This window comes from Lissotriton helveticus, chromosome 8 (genome assembly GCF_964261635.1).
Source record: "Lissotriton helveticus chromosome 8, aLisHel1.1, whole genome shotgun sequence".
Classification (NCBI taxonomy): domain Eukaryota; kingdom Metazoa; phylum Chordata; class Amphibia; order Caudata; family Salamandridae; genus Lissotriton; species Lissotriton helveticus.
In genome coordinates, this window is record NC_136069.1 from 462,598,362 (window position 1) to 462,616,050 (window position 17,689).

General features: G+C 47.9%; 1 protein-coding gene and 1 long non-coding RNA gene across 3 annotated transcripts in view; one reads left to right on the forward strand and one right to left on the reverse strand.

The window, feature by feature from the left end:
* Positions 1-14,182, forward strand: part of LOC144772782 (uncharacterized) — a 340,470-nt gene extending 326,288 nt beyond the window's left edge. Inside the window, exon 3 of the long non-coding RNA XR_013599839.1 lies at positions 14,079-14,182. This is a non-coding gene — a long non-coding RNA (uncharacterized LOC144772782). The remainder of the gene's footprint in view (positions 1-14,078) is intronic.
* Positions 1-17,689, reverse strand: part of RCBTB2 (RCC1 and BTB domain containing protein 2) — a 374,196-nt gene that overhangs the window by 247,855 nt on the left and 108,652 nt on the right. The window lies entirely within an intron of this gene.

Below are 17,689 nucleotides of genomic sequence, written 5' to 3' on the forward strand. Positions count from 1 at the left end.
GACTGTTTCCCGACCCCAGTTTTCAGTTTACCCACTCCATTCACCATGATCTCAGGTTACTCCCCATATACGGGGCAGGGGTATGCACACACATCCCCAAGTAGTTTCGCACATGACACTCACTGGCTAGTGATAGGAGGCTCCACTCTCTCGGGGACCGAGCGCAACCACGGCCCAATTTCGGATCTACTATGGCATGCACAGACTTCCAGTTCTTAACCCTCAATGTGCGGGGGATGCACACAGCCTGGAAGTGCTATGCGATATATGCGTACATCAAGCGACAACAGGCACAGATCATATCCCTTCAGGAGACCCACCTCACTAAGCAGGAACGGCGCAAACTCCAGAAGAAGTGGCGGGGCACTTTCTGCGGCACGACCTACTCCGCTTTCGCGACGGATGCGCTCATCTGGATTCGGCTAGGAGTGCCCTTTCGCGAAACCGGCAGACGAGTGGACCCTGAGGGCCGCTATGCGTTACTAGACGGGCTATTGGATGGGCAGCCCCTCCTTGTAGGCAGTATCTACGCCCCAGACACTGTTTTGGGGAACCTTGACGAGTGCGTTAGAGGGTTTCACACAGTCCCCGTGGGTACTGGGAGGGGACTACAACTGCTCCCTAGACCTTACACTGGACAGATCCTACCCCCTGCCACACGCTCCCCAACCCATGCGCAATTAGCCACATTCCGTGCCTGGGTTGCCCACTGGTCCCTGGTGGACGCATGGAGACACACACATCCGACCTCCAAAATATACTAATTTCACTCGATAACTCACAACTTACGAGTCCGTCTGGACCGCTTTATGTGTACACAGTCTCTCCTTCCCAACATCAGACACTCGGACTACTTGGGCAGGATCATTTCGGATCACGATGCATATACTCTATCGTTAGTATGGCGACCAACAGTGCCGCCAATCCCTACGTGGCGCCTCCCCAGGGACTGCCTTCTGGACCCAATGTTCAAACGCGAGCAATCAGAAACCATTCAACATTACTTCACTGGGGGGAGGAGCCTAGCTCGAGAGCGTAATGGCCGCCTTTTAGCTCGGCTCCGTCGGCCCTCCGGCCAACCTCGAATATCCTGCAATATATCCTGTACTGCAACGATACTTCACTACAGATTTTGGAATTTAACGACCCACTCTTACTCACCGTCTGGTCCGGAGGCTCCTGCGTGCTGTGGGTCCGCAGTTGTGCCCTCGGTGGGATTGGGGCCTCCGGGCGCTCGAGACCGGGACCTCGCCTGTGGGACCCGACCGGCGGTGCTGAGATTGCCGGCCCCGGCCGCGAGAGTGAGCCACTGGTGGGAGCCGTTGTGTGTATGCCCCGGCGATCCTGAACTGGCCCGATTTGTGGACCGTGCGGCTGGAGGGGGACGAGATGTGTCGGGGGCTGACTGTGTGAAGGGGTCCCTTCGCCTTTGTTCTGTCCGGCGGCCCTGACCCCGCGCCTGGCTCTCGCTTGTGGGGCCCGCCACTGTTCGGAGGGGGCCCCCCCCATTGAGCGCCTGCCCGTTCTGTGCCGGTGAGGCCGTTGTTGGGAGCCTCCGGAGGTCTGTAAAGTCCTACATTTGGGAACTGTTTGGGGGCCCGCGGAGGAGTGCGGGGCGGCGAAACTCACAAAATGGCTACCAACAACGTGGGGGGTGATCCGCTCTGCACCGACGGACCTTGCTGGCCGGATTGCGCGGAGGCCTGGGCGTGTGCTCGAGCGCCCACGCTTGGAGATGTCCTGGACGCCTTGATGTCCTTGTACGCTGTCTTGGCCCCCGGTGCTTCTACCGACCCCATGCGGCCCGCCGCCATTTTGGGTCGTCGCTCTTTCATGCACCCCTATCGTCCTGATGCCTCCATTGCTTTGCCCCCTTCGGCTGCGCCAGGAGTTGCTGCCACTGTTCTTCGGCCGCTTGATGGGCCGGTGGCTTTTGAACCTCCGCTTTCTCACCGCCCGGACTTCGAGGACTTGCACACGACGCGGAGATTTGCTCCTTCCCGGACAATTGGGAACTATGGTGGACCGCTGTTTGCTCCCGCTTCGATGGATTCGAGCTTTTGTCCTGGTGGGGTACCTTTGCATTGTCGAACTGCGAAACTGGACTCCGGCTTGCTTTTGCTTGCCCTGTCGTTGCTGCTACAATTGACTTGCTTCATTGACTTTTTGTATTCCATTAGTATGGTGGCTCTCCCTAATCTACATCACTGCCGTAACCCTGGTCAACATTACGATTATTCTGTGCTGGGTGGTCCGCTCCATGTTATCCTTTATTGGGTTGGTTTCGTGATTAGGAAGGGCTGGGGGTAAGTCGCACGACACTGATAGACTGCTGGTTTACCTGTCCGTTGCACTGATGCTTGTACTCTCGACATTGTGAAACTTTTAAATTTCCCCCTCCCCCCCCTTGCGGGTTTTTGCTGTATGTGAAGGTGTAGCACTGATTTGATAATTATTCATTTGCTGATCGGGGGAGGGTCGTAGCCAAGTGTGTTTGTTCATATCCTCTGGCTCCTCCCTCACATCTTATTTTTGTTTTATATTCCCTTTCCTCCTTCTTTTTGTCTCCTTATTCTACTTTCTTTCTTCACTATATTTCGGGTTTCGGATTAGGGCGACAGGCACGCTGTTTGGAGGGTAGGCCGTAGCCTTCTGCAGGGGTGCGGGGTGGGACGGGTGGGCGGGGTCTTTCAGATGTTTCCTTTTTTGGTTCTATGGCCCTTTTCTATCCCTTTATAGCGGTGCCGCTTCTGACCTCGCTTCTCTGGCATGAGTGGGTTGGGGTCTGTCGCTATGCCACTTTTATCTGTTTCGATGCTCCGTCGCGACTGCCATACCCTACTTCTCGCCAGCTCTCTAATTTCTTCTGTATTATTAGCCGCGGGGTGGCGCCCATCTTGCAAGATTGTGTTTCTCCTTTTATGTTTCCTTTTCTTTGTTCCTCCTTCTTCCCCTTTCCCTGTTCTTGCCCTTATTGGTTTCCTCCCCTCTGTTTCCCCCCTATTTTTCCCCCTTTCCCTCCCCCCTCCCCTTCCCTCCCCCCCCCTTTTTTTTCCCCAGGCTCGTATGGCGAGTAGGTTTCGATCGTGCAGTTTATCTGCTCCCCTTGCCTCCGTTAGCGTGTTATTGGGTGGGGGGCATGAGATGGTGGTAGTACTTGTATGCTTATCTACTATATTTTGCGTTTGTTTTGTGCTATGATCGACTCGTGTCTTCACGTCCCCCCTCCCTTCCCCCTCCTCCTCTTCCCATTTTGGCGTGGGTGTATTTCTGGTTATTGTTTTTCCGTATTTTATGAATCTGCCATGAGCCTTGTTCCTTATTATAAAATGGACCTCATTGATCCTGATATTGGGCCGTTAATGTCGCTTGTCCTTTCCTTAGCATTGTTTTCAATATGTTTGCCTGCCTGCCAGCTGGCCTTGTGTTGCTTATTTTGACTTTTGATCATTTTTGAATTGTGGCCGGCCGGATTGGTTGTGGGCCCACGCATGTCTATCCTGTTGATGCAAATGAAGGTTTAAAAAAAAAAAAAAAAAAACATTGGAAATGTTTACATTTTTAATTTATGAGACTGTGAATTAAATATTTTTGAATCCAACATTACTTCACTGAAAATACAGGTACTACATCGACTAGGGCCCTAGAATGGGACACTTTGAAAGTAGTCCTGCGTGGCGCATGCATCAGCCAAATCACAGGAGTGAAACAGACACTAGAAAGAGCAGTGCAGACCGCAGAACAACAAGTGGCAAGGCTCTCTAAAGCAGCCGATCAACGGAAACTCCCCCCACACTATTATCGGAGGCCAAAACCAAATACGAAGAGGCATGTGCTGATCTGCGGCGTTACAATTACCACTAGAGTCCATCACGAAGGGAACCGCGCCGGCACCCTGTTGGCTTGGCTTATCCGACAAGACACGCACACACAACCGATCACCAGCATTCGCAATGCCACGGGGAGGTAATCTACATGCAAGCTGATATCTTAGATACCTTCCATGACTACTACACCATGCTCTATAGGGAGTCAACTGGGCGAACACATTCGAAACATGCTGACCTCACATACCATAGTCCAACTTACGGACGAGGAACGCAATATGTTAGACGACCCGATCACAACAGCGGGGATCAAATCCACCATACACCACCTGGCCAAAAACAAGGCTCCACACGGGAGAGCTTAGAATTTGGACCGAATGCCAGCTCACTGAAACAGAGGCCCTGTTTTCCGACGGTCAATTAATTCCGTTCGCTGACCTAGTCAAAGAAACCGGGCTTCCAGCCGGCCAACTCCTACTGCACAGGCAGCTGGTGGCGGACTGTGAACGGACCTGGGACCTCGAAACCCGGGAACCCAAGACTCACCCGGTGCTGCACACACTATTACATATGGGGACTGGCAAGCACCATATCACATGGATCTATAAATCCATTAAGGAAATCACACAGGTGCCGCTGAGCGATCACGGCTCCGCTGGGAGGAGGACTTCGGCCGCACCCTCTATGATCGCGAATGGCAGACGGCCCTAGAACATCACAAAAAGTGTCCCGCAACCAGAGATTCAAAGATATCCAATTCAACATACTACACCGTGCTTATCTCACACCGGCGCGGCTTAAACGTTTTTACCCGACATCCCACTTCGACTGCCCCTGTTACACCCCGGACGCCACATTTGCTCATATGTTTTGGTCATGCCCAGTGATACAAACCCTTTGGACGACGGTACACACCACTCTTCAGACAGTCATAGGTCTCACAGACTTCCATACATGGGAGGCATGTGCCCTAGGCATTTTTAAAAGCACTAAATAGAAGAAAGTAGAGACCAAATTTGCCCTGCTGGCCGTGCTGCTGGCCAAGCGCGATGTGACAATGCATTGCCGCGCGTCTGAGGGGCCCCCAATAGTTGCATGGTGGGGGGCGGTACAGAAGTGGCCTGCAGCCGAGGAAGATCTTATTCGGCAAGAGGAGGCCCGTGGTATACAAAGGTGACCTATCTCATTAGAATGGGCAACACTCCTACAGGACTTTAAGCACACAGACTCCCAGGCGGCACCAGAATCAACTGCATCCTAGCCCAATCGCGCGTCCTATTCCCCCCCTCCTCCACACGATGCCAGCTCCATCAGGGTCACCCTCCAGGAATCATAACACTGGATAAGAGTGGGTACAGTGCACAACGCTAGCGGAACAACGTGGGGGCCCTCTACATTGACCCTTGCTTACCCCAGGCCCCTCCCAACTCCCCCCTGACCCCATAGTTCCCGAGTTACACTCCCCCAAGTTTAGTTTGGACACTAGATTATCTATAAATGATACCTTTTACAGGGGACTTTGGATCAGAGACAGTCAAACGGGTCAGAGAACGGCGGTAATCCTACCACCGACCGTTTCCTCGATGCCTTCCTGCACCTTCGGCGGAGATGATAGGAGGGACAACCCCCCCTTCATCAACAAATCGACTATGTGATTACTTACTCCGCTGCCCTTTGTCATAAAGCTGATAATGTTCATTTGTACTACCGAAGTGGTCAAGTTGATTACTGTATGACTTGTAACATGATAAAATCCAATAAAAAGATTTATTACAAAAAAAATGCTTAGTGCTGTAGAGTGAGTGGTGTAGGTTATTGGTTGCAAACTGCTTGAGACTGTCTGATCGAAGTCTACTGTGCCTTGATGTCGAGGCATTTGCACATATGGGTAGGTGGGGCAACACATTAACAATCGCAAAATCCTAACAGCTGGAATACTGGGGGCTTGTGTTTCTATGCTCCCCACCATCCATCCATGTGATATTTGATAGTATTCGATACCCTAAGCCCTGAGGAAGTCGTAAGGGTGATACCCCTAAGCGACAAAACGCGTTGGCTAAAAGGAGTGGATGGAATAAAAACACCAAAGAAGTTACAGTCTATATCATTGTTTTTGACATTACTCAAATGTACTATACTATGATTTGACTTGAATTGCATGTGCTTTGAACAGTGTAAATTGTAATTTTCAATCTCAGATTGATGGCAGGGGAAGCAGGGTACATCTCCCCTTTCTGAATGCACCGCTAAGATACTATTTGCTTAGGACTTATTAATATCTGCTGTTGCAATTTCTATATGAGAGTCTGTAACTCCCTGTGCCCAGGTCAGTAGACACTACCTTAATAAAAAATCTACCACTTCTCATGTGAATTGTTGAGATGTTATGAATGCCTCTTGACTGATAGCGTTCATGCCTTTTGAGAGATCTAGGTTTGTCCCAAATCCAGAGAACTCATGACATGAGGGGGCATGGTCTGACTCAAGATGGCATAGGACGTCTCCTCTCTGAGCTCCAGACCCCCGAGACCTTTCCCGCCGCAATCTACTGTATCAGGGATGAAATTCCACCCCTCTGACAGCAGAATAGCAGTCTGACCCTCCGGGTGGCCTCGGGGGACCTTATTGCCTGTGGAGGCCCACGCCAGAGCTGTGAACAGAGCCCAAGCTCTGCGACATGGGCAGAGACAGCACCACCGCCATCTTGCCTGGGTATCGGGATCTCGGTGGCCCAGGCCCTCAGAGCTTGCTGCCCGTGAAGTCTGACGCCTGGCGAGTGCACTGTTGCCAGGGAAGTGGGGACTGCAACGCACGCTATCTCCTGGGCCCCTGCATGGTATAAGAGCGGGTGCTGAGGACCAGAGAGTCATCAGCGGTGGAGCGCGCCCAAACCCAGTTGTTTGCAGCAAAATGCCTTTACAACTGGAGCTCCTGCTTTGAGTCCTCTGTGGTATGGCATACTCGGAGGCTGGTGAACCCTGAGCTGCTGACATGCTTGGACCTGAACGGCTCCTGGAAGCATCATGATGGTAAGGCCTGGTACGGCTGACGCTGTGCCGCTAGATTAGACTACTGCGGGCTGCTCTGCAGAGGGCGGGACCCGCTGGAGCCCAGAGAGCGGGGGACCTGGAACTGTGGTGCATGCTGCTGCCACCCCCTCGGTGCCTGCAGGGAGCTGCACCTGTCAGATTGGGCCCCAGGCTGTACCCTACTGGCTGCGGGATGCTAGCTGGTGATGCTGAGAAGTGGGGGCCCAAGAGGACTTGATTGAGGCACCCCTGGGCAGCACTCTGGTTGGGAGTCTCCTGCCCTAATACCTTGAGTGCTGGGCTCTGCCCAGTGGAGCCCTGCGACTGGCCCTCCACCCTACGAGTGTGCCGAGGACTGTTTGCACTTCCCTGGCAATAACCTGGGGCAGCCTTGGTTCTATGGTGGATCCACCCTGCTGAAGCATTTGAGGGGGCTGGGTTTGAGTGAGGTCCTGGACTTGAACCTCTCAGGGTAAACGTGCTGAAGCCCGTACCGCTCCCCGGGTCGGGTGTGTACAATTCTTGCCAAACAGTAAGAGACTGCTCCGTGGGGTCTGGAGGCAGCTTTTGAGGTCAGTACCTCCAGGGGGTGGAGCACCTCTGGACAGCCTCGACTCACCCCTTTGCTCAGCTGGGGTGTGCAAGAAATCACGACACTTGAGGCCAGCTGCATAATTTGTGATAAGCCTAACCTTCCTGGGCATCTTTGTGCTGGCTGTATGTGAGGACTTTGAGCGCTGCTGGCCCCCGGAACACACCTAACCACCCTTTGACATCTGCTTGCAAATCCTAGATTCCTCCCAGTCTCAAGGGCAACCAAACGCCGGAGCTCGATGTGGCCCGATTCTTTGGTCGTCGGTGTAGGAGGCTCCCACGACTTGCTCCTGGCTCCTTGACATGCCGAGGCAGATCCACCAGAGCTTCGTCTGGAGCCATGGACAAAGGCATCTCTGTGCAGGATGGTGACTTTGGAAAACCAGCAAATTGACCTCTAACTGAAGTACAAAGATAACGAAAATCACAGCCGGAAAAACAATATTCGCATCAGGGTCGTCCAGAGGGGTATGGAGGGCCCCAATATCATGTTCTTCATGGCAGACTTGCTCCATGCCAACAGGGGAGATCCGGATCCCTTCCCCCAATGCTGGACAGGGCACACAAAGTAGAGGTAATCCTGCAGGCCTCATGGAAGAAGGCCGATTTGGTGTATAAGGGACATACAATTCAACTGTTCCAAGATCTTGCACCTTCCACCATGCGGTGCCGCAGGGACTGCCATCCCATCACCAACAGGCTTTGGGAACTTTGTGTCTGCTACCAGTGGGGCCACTCCTTTGCCAGCCATCATCTTTGACTAGAAGGCAAGCGCAAAATCCTCCGATCACTGAAAGAAGCCAAGCACCTCCTGAACATCACGCCGCCCTCCGGGGGTGGAGGGGTAACCAGTCCCTGGCAGGCTCACCAGCCCAGCAGACCCTCCAGAAACACCTCTAAACGCAGTACAGACCTCCAGTTCCGTCAAGCTAAGAAAGACATTATCCAACATCTTTGGAACCTGGAGCATCTTCCACTTACCCCCCCGGCGGCAGACTCTGTCTGATCTGCCATGCCATCCTCCACATCGAGGGCACTTGGTGGCCTCCTGTGACACGCGGCATCGCACACCCACTGCTGGCTCAGATGTTTGCAGACAACCTGCCCTCTCAGCAGCATCGGGGGCTTAGGGGGAAGACTACTGGTCAACCGCCTTCGGACCAAGCGGTGGGTTACAACTTCTACCGCAAGCCACCTCTCCCTGGCTGTATATATGGATACCAACACCTCCAATATGGACTCGTGGTCAGCTGTTGGCCCTGAAAACCATGGGCCTTTGTGGTCCGTTGAGCTTAGAACATGCACTTGCTGTCGGCCTGGCCCTTGGAATTTCAGGAACGCTGGGCATTAATATCGAACCGCTGCTCCAGAGACTACATGATGTTAATAGTCGAAACATCTAAAGACATGTTACAACAGCTAGCACGAGAAATACAAGAGCTAGTAGAAAAAATAAGCAGCTCTGGGATAGTGGAAGATGTAAAAAAAAAGCTTGAAGACATAGAAAAGGAACTTAATTCATATTCATACTATCTAACAAAAAGAAAAACTGATAAATTTTAAAAGGACATTAAGTTCTATAAAAAAGAGACCACTTAGCCATATTTATTAGAGCATTATTATAAATATGCGATGCGGAAGGAACAACGGATTCCTACGGGTACAAACAGTCAAATTATGGCAAAAAAGTCACCACATTTTCAGAATCATCAGATTCGGAAAATGAGGGCCCACTCTATGACACAGGATATCAAAATGCTAGACCAAATGCAAGACAATATAATAGACAGCCTTTTTTAGGACGGCGCCCAGTGAGGCGGAGCAATTGGAGACCGCAATACCAACCGCGGTTCCAAAGTACAGCTCACCTGGAATACAATAATTTCCAGGAAAATCCACCGATGAGCTACACCCAGTACCTAGAAACACGCAACAATCGGTATTGGAGAAATTAGAAATAATACCCATTTTCAATCTTAGTCATTCTGATTTATCAACTGAAACTATATCTGTACTGTCCAAAGATCTGACCTTTACTCCACATTCAGGACTAAACAAATTTGATTTGTTCAGGGACCTTCAAACATTTCTACGCAAGATCAGATTGAAAGTATTCTTAACTTGTCAGGTCTGAAATCAAAATCAACCTTTACCAAAATGGCAGACCAACTTCCCCCACAGGTAGCCATCTTTGAACAAATAATATTTGACAAATTTGTGAACATCACCACTCATGTTCCTAAAACTCCATTCAATTTAAGCAAAGACGAATACAAAGCTTTAAATCAAATTAAATCTAATAAAGACATAACTGTGAAGGCGTGTGACAAAGGGGGGGGGGGGGGTATAGTCGTATATGAAACAACAGCTTACATAGCAAAAATGGAAGAAATGTTGAGTGACACTCAGTTCTATACACCTATCTCCAAATACCTGACCTCCCAGATAACATCAAAAATCAAAAAGCTGACAGATAAAGCCCTTAGGGATGGGGAGATTTGTGACAAAGAATGGAGTTATCTAAATGTAAAGAACCCAAGGTAACCAAGTATATATGGTATACCGAAGGTTCATAAAAGTATACAAAATCCACCGCTGAGGCCTATAGTAACAACCATAGGCTCAGCTACTGAACCACTAGCAAAATACATTGATGCCATTCTTTGTTCCCATGTGTCCCGCACCCCTGCCTTTGTTCAAGATACCAGGCACATCATCAATCTGGTAGAGAACACCAACTTCTGCCCTGACACTCAATATCTAGTAACAATGGACATTGAGGCCCTTTACAGTAACATACCCATCATGGGGGCCCTGGAAGCAGTCCATTGGTTTATGCAAAAATATAACATCAAATGCCCAATTGTATTCGTTTTGGAATGTTTAAAAAAAGTTTTGTGTGACAATATATTTGAATTCAACAGCAAACTATTTAAACAGAAGCAAGGAGTAAGCATGGGAGCATCCTGTGCGCCAACGGTGGCCAACATTTACATGTCTCTATTTGAAGACAAGTTTGTTTTTAATGAAATCGCACCATTCTACGAATCCGTGACCAAATGGTCACGGTTCATAGATGATGTTTTTTTTCACCTGGAACGATTGTCTAGAAAATTTGTATCAATTCATTGAGTGGATTAATCTCTGTGACAGTCGCATCAGATTCACAAATCACACAGATAATGAAAAGGTGGAATACCTGGATGTCACGATCAAACATGAGAGTGGTGTCTTGGCAGTGGATTTGTTCGTCAAGCCCACTGCCAGGAACACTTTCCTCCATTATGACAGTTTCCACCCCGTCATTCAAAAGAACAGTGTACCATTTGGGGAGTTCTTAGTCCTCAGACTGAATTGTACCAATATCGCCGATTATGACAACAGGTTGGCAAATATGAAATTGAAATTCCTAGCGAGAGGCTACCCCAAAATAATTGTGCGCGACTCATATAAGCGGGCTCGCTTTTATGATCGACAGCACCTTTTAGAATCCATCAGAGACAAAAAGACCCCAGGATTAGTGTTCATAACTAAACATTCGATACTTAACGACAGAATCAGACAGGCAGTATGTGCCAGTTGGCACATATTGAATGTCAACACTCCAAAGCAAAACCAATTACCCAAACCTATGTTTGCGTACAAACGCAACAAATCAATAAAGGACCATATTGTCAGATCACGTATGAATCAGAAGACAATGACCGTACAGTCAAATCTCACCAACATGCAACCAGTGAGAGGGACATACAAATGTTCAAACTGTAAATCATGCAATTCAGCAATTCAAGGCCCAAGTTTACATTTCAACAGTCAGGTTATCGCTCCAGAAGATTTAAGTAATTGTAGAAATACCAATGTAGTGTACCTAGTTATTTGTCCTTGTAATAAAGGATATGTGGGCCAAACTGGACGAGCCATGAATGTCCGATTAACAGAACACCGTTCAGCCATTAGGACACATAAGACTGTAGCTCCAATGGTCAGTCACTTTCTTGATAAAAACCATGCACCGGAAGATATGAGATGGTATATCCTGGAAAGGATTCACCAAAATATAGGACTAGATCTAGACAAGATTAGGAAAATGCGTGAGGTCTATTGGATTTTCATTTTAGAAACAGCTATTAAGGGCCTCAACATGGAGATACCGTGGGAACAAGCCATAAATTAATACACTAGGGCCCCACGAAAATAAGTTTGAAGACCATCAAAAGACATAAAATGATAGGCAACCAACCTAAGAAGGAACAGGGGGAATAGGGTAACCTTTATTTTCAGGTCATAATCCTACTACTAAATATCCAGAAATCTTCAGACATGTGGCTAATCCAAATAAAGATATGGAAAGGAGAAACTAGGTTCCTAAGGGCTTTATAGTTCATTTATGTAGGCAGTTTGAGCTTCCCAATCAACCATGGCGGCAGCTTTAAGAGGTATCGGCACTTCACTTATACATACACTCTTCTAACTGAAAGAAGTAACGTTTAAAATATCGGAAGATAATGTGAACATTTACTTAATAAGGCCTTTAAACTTTATAGAAAAGGGAATAGACTATTCTACCTTATCGGTAATATTCGTGCCCTATTGATAGTATAACTTAAATAACTTAAATAATACAAATAACCATTAGGAGTACATAAATTAGATCTTTTCGACCTATGTAGTATGTAGTGATCATTTTTTGGTAAAATTACGCAGTGATGCGCTAGTCCATCATGGCGGCCAAAAAGCTGGCTTGTAGTTCATGTAAAATGGAGTACATATGCCGCATCCCCGTCCCTCCCAAACATCGCGAGGGCTCGATAGAAAACCGCAAAAATAGATGCTTTAAATGACGCAGGAGTCTTGGGCCAATAACAAGCGTGCAGCGCAAAGACGGGCTGACACATATCCGGATTACGGAATCTGCAAGTAAGTCGTACAGCCTAAACTTAGATACTCGGTCGATAGTGTGGAGCCGTAGGAACGCTATAGAGTCAGAGAGAATAAAAGCGGGTGGCATCATGTAGATTAACCTTGAGTTAACAGGCAGCACCCCGGATGAATCTCTTCGTATAGATTTATGGATCGAGTAGTAGGAGATAGTATGACCAATTGATCCAACTGCAGGCATCCGTTGTACCATCCACATCTACCCGGGTAAACGGAGAGCAAGCAACGGGAACCGGCATAGGTGTCAAGTTCAGGCCGTAGTCGGGTCCGTTTTGCTGGGGGTGCATAAAATATGTAGAGTGTGACCGCTATAGGCATCCACACATGGCGGATTCACGCATCGCTATCACCTTTTTAAATATGAACTTCTAATCATGGGGGCCAATTAGAAAACTTAAGCGTCGCCGTGGGAATTACAAGATGGCACGCATATACTGAACCAACAATTCCTCCCTTTATGTCAAACAATGATGGATACTAGCTGATGTCCTTTACTTTCTAGAACTGAAATTGACCTCCAAGAAGAGTGTTATCTTAAAGAATATGAAACATGCACTGCAAATCACCGCCTGACATGTGATCCCCTCCTTCAAACCAGGTATCTCCTGAAAATCGGTATATAAACTTGCCATTGTTTATTGTCAAAACAGGTGCCTAAATAGGGAACAAATGTAACTAACCTCATTTTAAATGTCTTTCCATCTCTCAGAGAATAATATATATACTGCAGAATGTGCTTCCAGCCACTTAAAACAAGGGGAGAGAGTGGGCTGTTCACGCCATATATCGCGATCCGCGATTCCTTCAAATCCAGGTCATTAGGTATGCAATTGTTTACTACACACCTCATCCCTGTAATAGTTGGTTATCTACGCCTCATTAGTGAATATGAAATGTTTTTTTCAAACCTAGCACTACATAAAATTGTCAAACATATGGAACTGTAATCCAGGAGAGAGGAATAAAAAGATCAAGTAACACCGAGATATGTAATGTAAGTAGGAGTGACTATATATATCCACCCGTTTTAATACAGGCTAAATAGGAGGCATGATAAAAAAGTATTAAGTACACTCAAGCCTATAATTTGGTCCTTTTGATAGATAAGAAAGAATCATGCAGACTTACATATTATTTTGAGTTGCCTAATCATGTTATGCAACTCAGGATAAAACTATAGGGCATAATGATATACAACACCTATAATAAATCAGAAGCAGTTAAGTAAGTAAAAGCTCAGGAACACCTATCTTGACTTAGCTATACTATTTTTCCATCTATGTAGCTATAAAACAGGTTAAGGGGGAAAGAAGGAGGGACGGAGAACCCTTTGAAGGAATGCAATTAATACAGGAAGGGCAGGTATAACGTTTTTAGAAAAATATGTAAATAGGCCATGTATAAAGTGTATAATATGTATAATTGTTTGTTTTGTACATAATCTGTATAGTATTGCATGTAAAGAATGATGTATTGATTAATAAGATGTGTACAGCACTGTATGTTATTTTGTTATGAGATCAGTATTGTTTAGCTGTAAGATAGTAGCGCTTCGCAACTAAGATGTAGTATAGAACTCTGTAACCCACATGTAATCTATTCCCCACATGTATTTTCAGGTTGTATTAATAAGAATCTCTCCAATACGTTGTCACTTTAGACAATTTATACATATTTTCTTGTCTCATAGAATCTTAGAGTTATACAGAACTCCTGGAGAAGGCAGTAGCCGAAACGCGTTGATTGGTTCTGTGTACCATCACCATAGATCATCGCAACTATAACACTTCCATTTTTATATTGTCAATGATTTATAAGATAAAACCATTTTGATGTAATTAGGATCAATTGACCTGATGTTGCTGAAAGATATACATGAGATTTATTATCAGACGATATAAGAAAAAAATGTATAATTTTTAAATAAGCAAAAATGTATTAAAAAAAATAGTATTTAATAAAAAGAATATTTTTCTATTCTCTTGCTTAATATCATTTATAATTAGAAGTGTTCAACGTATGGTTGTTTTATAATTTCATGCACGGAACCCGGTGCAACTTGTTCATTTTTCCAAAAACGGCGTGGCCCTTGGCTCCAGAGTTTTGGGGAGTGACTTCCCCTGGCCCGTCGGCGTTGCCATGCACTAGCCCCCTTCATCTTTTAATCTACTGTTTTGGCCCGGTTGCCATGATGTTTTTCTTATATGTAACATGCACTTCTTTTTTATCTAGGTCGCATACCACCCTGGGGATACCCTCCCTCTTCCAACCAGTTGAGACTGGGTTGGTTTGCACAACATGCCACAAGGTCCGAGTCTGACCCACCTACCACTAGCAGCGTCTTACCACATGTCCACTTCTTCCCACTCCCCTAATGTCTGACAGCTGGAGTTGTGATTTTCTGCAAGCAATCTTTTTGCTCTAAGACTCCAAAGGTGGTCCGGGTTGGGGAGGGGCTGATTTTAAAGCTTACTTTACAGCCTGGCCTGCGCTCCTTCACACTTATGAATGCTCCCAACCAGGCCCAAGATATACATTCCTTGGGACTTTGCTTAAGGAACACCTGTCCAGGGAGGGTAAAGATATAGTGCTGGGAGGGGACGTTAACTTTGTCTGGGACCCCTCTCTAGATCGTAGTGAGGCCTCACTTCAGGGAAGTGGTGCCATGTCAGCAGACGCCTGGAGACACCGCAATCCTGACACAAGGGATTTCTCATTCTTCTCCCATGCCCACCAGTCATATTCACGTACTGACTACTTCTTCCATTACCTCAGACATTTCGATCTCTTACCATGCACATGTAGAATTGACTTGGACTAGACTGAGAGAATCACCTTGTCCCTCTCAACAATGGCATTTTCCACCACAGTGGCTACGGGACCCAGTCGACACTGAGGTAATCCACACAGTGATAAATTACTTTCAGACTAACACCCACCCGTACGTCTCGGCACATACCCTTTCAGACGTGCTTAAAGCAACTATGAGGGGTGAAATCACTTCTATTTCAAAAGCCCGGGTGAGAGAAGCCAAGCTGAATGAAACAGGCCTGGCCTTGGAGATCAAGGACCTTAAAAGCCAGGACCATGCCGCCGTCCCGACGCACAAAGCATCGTTTGACCCTCTTGTGGGGTCAACTATGGCAACAACGCACCAAAAAGCCAGAGCGAGCTTTCTTTGCATTCAAAGAAGGGTTCTACGAGGGGGGCTATAAGATGGGGATCTTTCTTGTGAGGAATCTATGGCAGCAAAGGGCTTACGCTCATGTCTCAGGCATTTAGATGGCGCTGAGTGTATGGGTTACCTCAGAAACAGCCAAACAGCAGGCATTTCAGGATTTTTATCAGGCCCTCTATACAAACAAGGAGGCTCCTCTTGACGCTATTGCCGAATAACTGGCAGGATGTCAATGGGACCCCCTTGAGGTTTCTCACCCGGAGCTGCTTGAGGCCCCTAAAACTACAGAGGAGCTACAACGAGCCCTGAAAATCCTCCCTCTGGGTAAGACCCCTGGGCCAACGGTCTGCCCGCAGCTTTCTATGGTAAATGTCTCCAGCAATTGCAAAAACAACCGCTGGCCCTAGTTACCGCCTTCACAGCTGTTTCAGAGCTCACCCCACCATGTCCAAGGCTGAAATCTCTCTGATCCAGAAGCCAGGCAAAGACCCTTCGCTCTGTGCCTCCTACCGCTCTTTAGGGCGTCTGAACACCAATTCAAAACTGTATACTAAAATCCTTGCCAAGAGGCTGGAGCTTCACCTCCAGTGGAGTAGTGTGGCTCACTGGTTAGAGGCGGCAGGCCTGAGAGCAGAAGTCAGCCCGGGACCAGGGTTCAATTCCTGACGCGGCAGGGTCGTGGACCTTGGTCAGCGGACTCGATAATTCTCGCTTCGGTGCTTACTCTAATCAGGGGTTCCACTGGGCAACTCTGGGCATTAGATTGCCTAATCTCCACAACGGCCCCACCAATTCCGGGGATGCCTGGCTCCACCTTGGGGACTCCCAGCAAGGGACCATCCCACAGGGAAAGCCAGGACGGGTTCCCCAGAGTTATACAGCGCCGGGACGCCCCGTTGCTGGGGCAGCTGTGCGCTTTACAAGTATACTACATTTACACACACACACACACACACACAGAGTCCTATCAACCCAGATCAAGCTGGCTTCATCCACAATAGGCAGGGAGCAGGCAATATCCGCAGCTTGGCCCACCTAGTGGAGAAATCCCACTGTCATGCTGTCCCGGCTTGCCTTCTCTCGATTGATGTGGAGAAGGCTTTCGACAGGGTCTGCTGGCTCTTTTTAAAGGTTGTTCACCAGGACACAGTACTAGGCCCTGCGATGATTGATAGGATTAGGGCCCCTTACACCTGCCCGACCATGAGAATACGAGTCAGCTGTCCGAAGCTATTCACCTAGAGAGGGGCACCAGAAAGGGTTGTCCCCTATCGCCTCTCCTGTTTGCCCTAGTGATAAAATCTTTGGAGGCCACCATTCGGCAAATGGAGGATATAGATGGGATAGCTTTGAGAGGACATATCCACAAGATCACCTTATTCACTGACGACCTCCTTCTGACTCTTACCCAGCCAGAGAAATCACTTCTGGTGCCTGTGAGCACACTCCAGGCTTTTGAGGTGGTTTCAGGTTTCAAGATCAATCTGACCAAGTCCCAAGCATTGAACTTACCTATTCCCCCAGCGGACCTCCCAGCGATCAAATCCCTTACTCCCTCTCTAGGGGCACCTAGATTCATCCAATACTTGGGCCTCCGGCTTACGTCAAACTTTGGCTACCGAATGGCTATTCTGTAAGACCTCCGCCATTAGAAACTCCTCCAGGTTTCATGGCTGGGCCGTTTAAATACGGTCAAGATGTCTCTCTTACCAAAAATTCTATACCTCTTTCAATGCCTACCTATGCCGATCCCTCAAGATGAGATACTGCGCCCCAATGGGACCGGGGAGGGCTAGAATGTCCTAACTTCCTTGAATATTATTGGGTCGCACACCTCTGCTTCTTCTCAGATTGGGTAGTACATGAAAGTGACAAGCATTGGGTTAATTTGGACCGTGCTGTGGCGTGTCGCCCCTTCTGGGACTTAGCATGGCTCCCCAGACACACAAGGCCACAAAGAGCCCTACATTGCCCCTCCCACAAAAACAGTCCTAGAAGTATGGGACAAAGTGGCAGTAAAGTGAGGCCCTATTACTTTTTCTTCGCCCAACACTCCCTTGGTGCGTAACCTCAATTTTGCTCTTACGTTGCAGCCCCATTCATATAGCCACTGGAGGGAGATT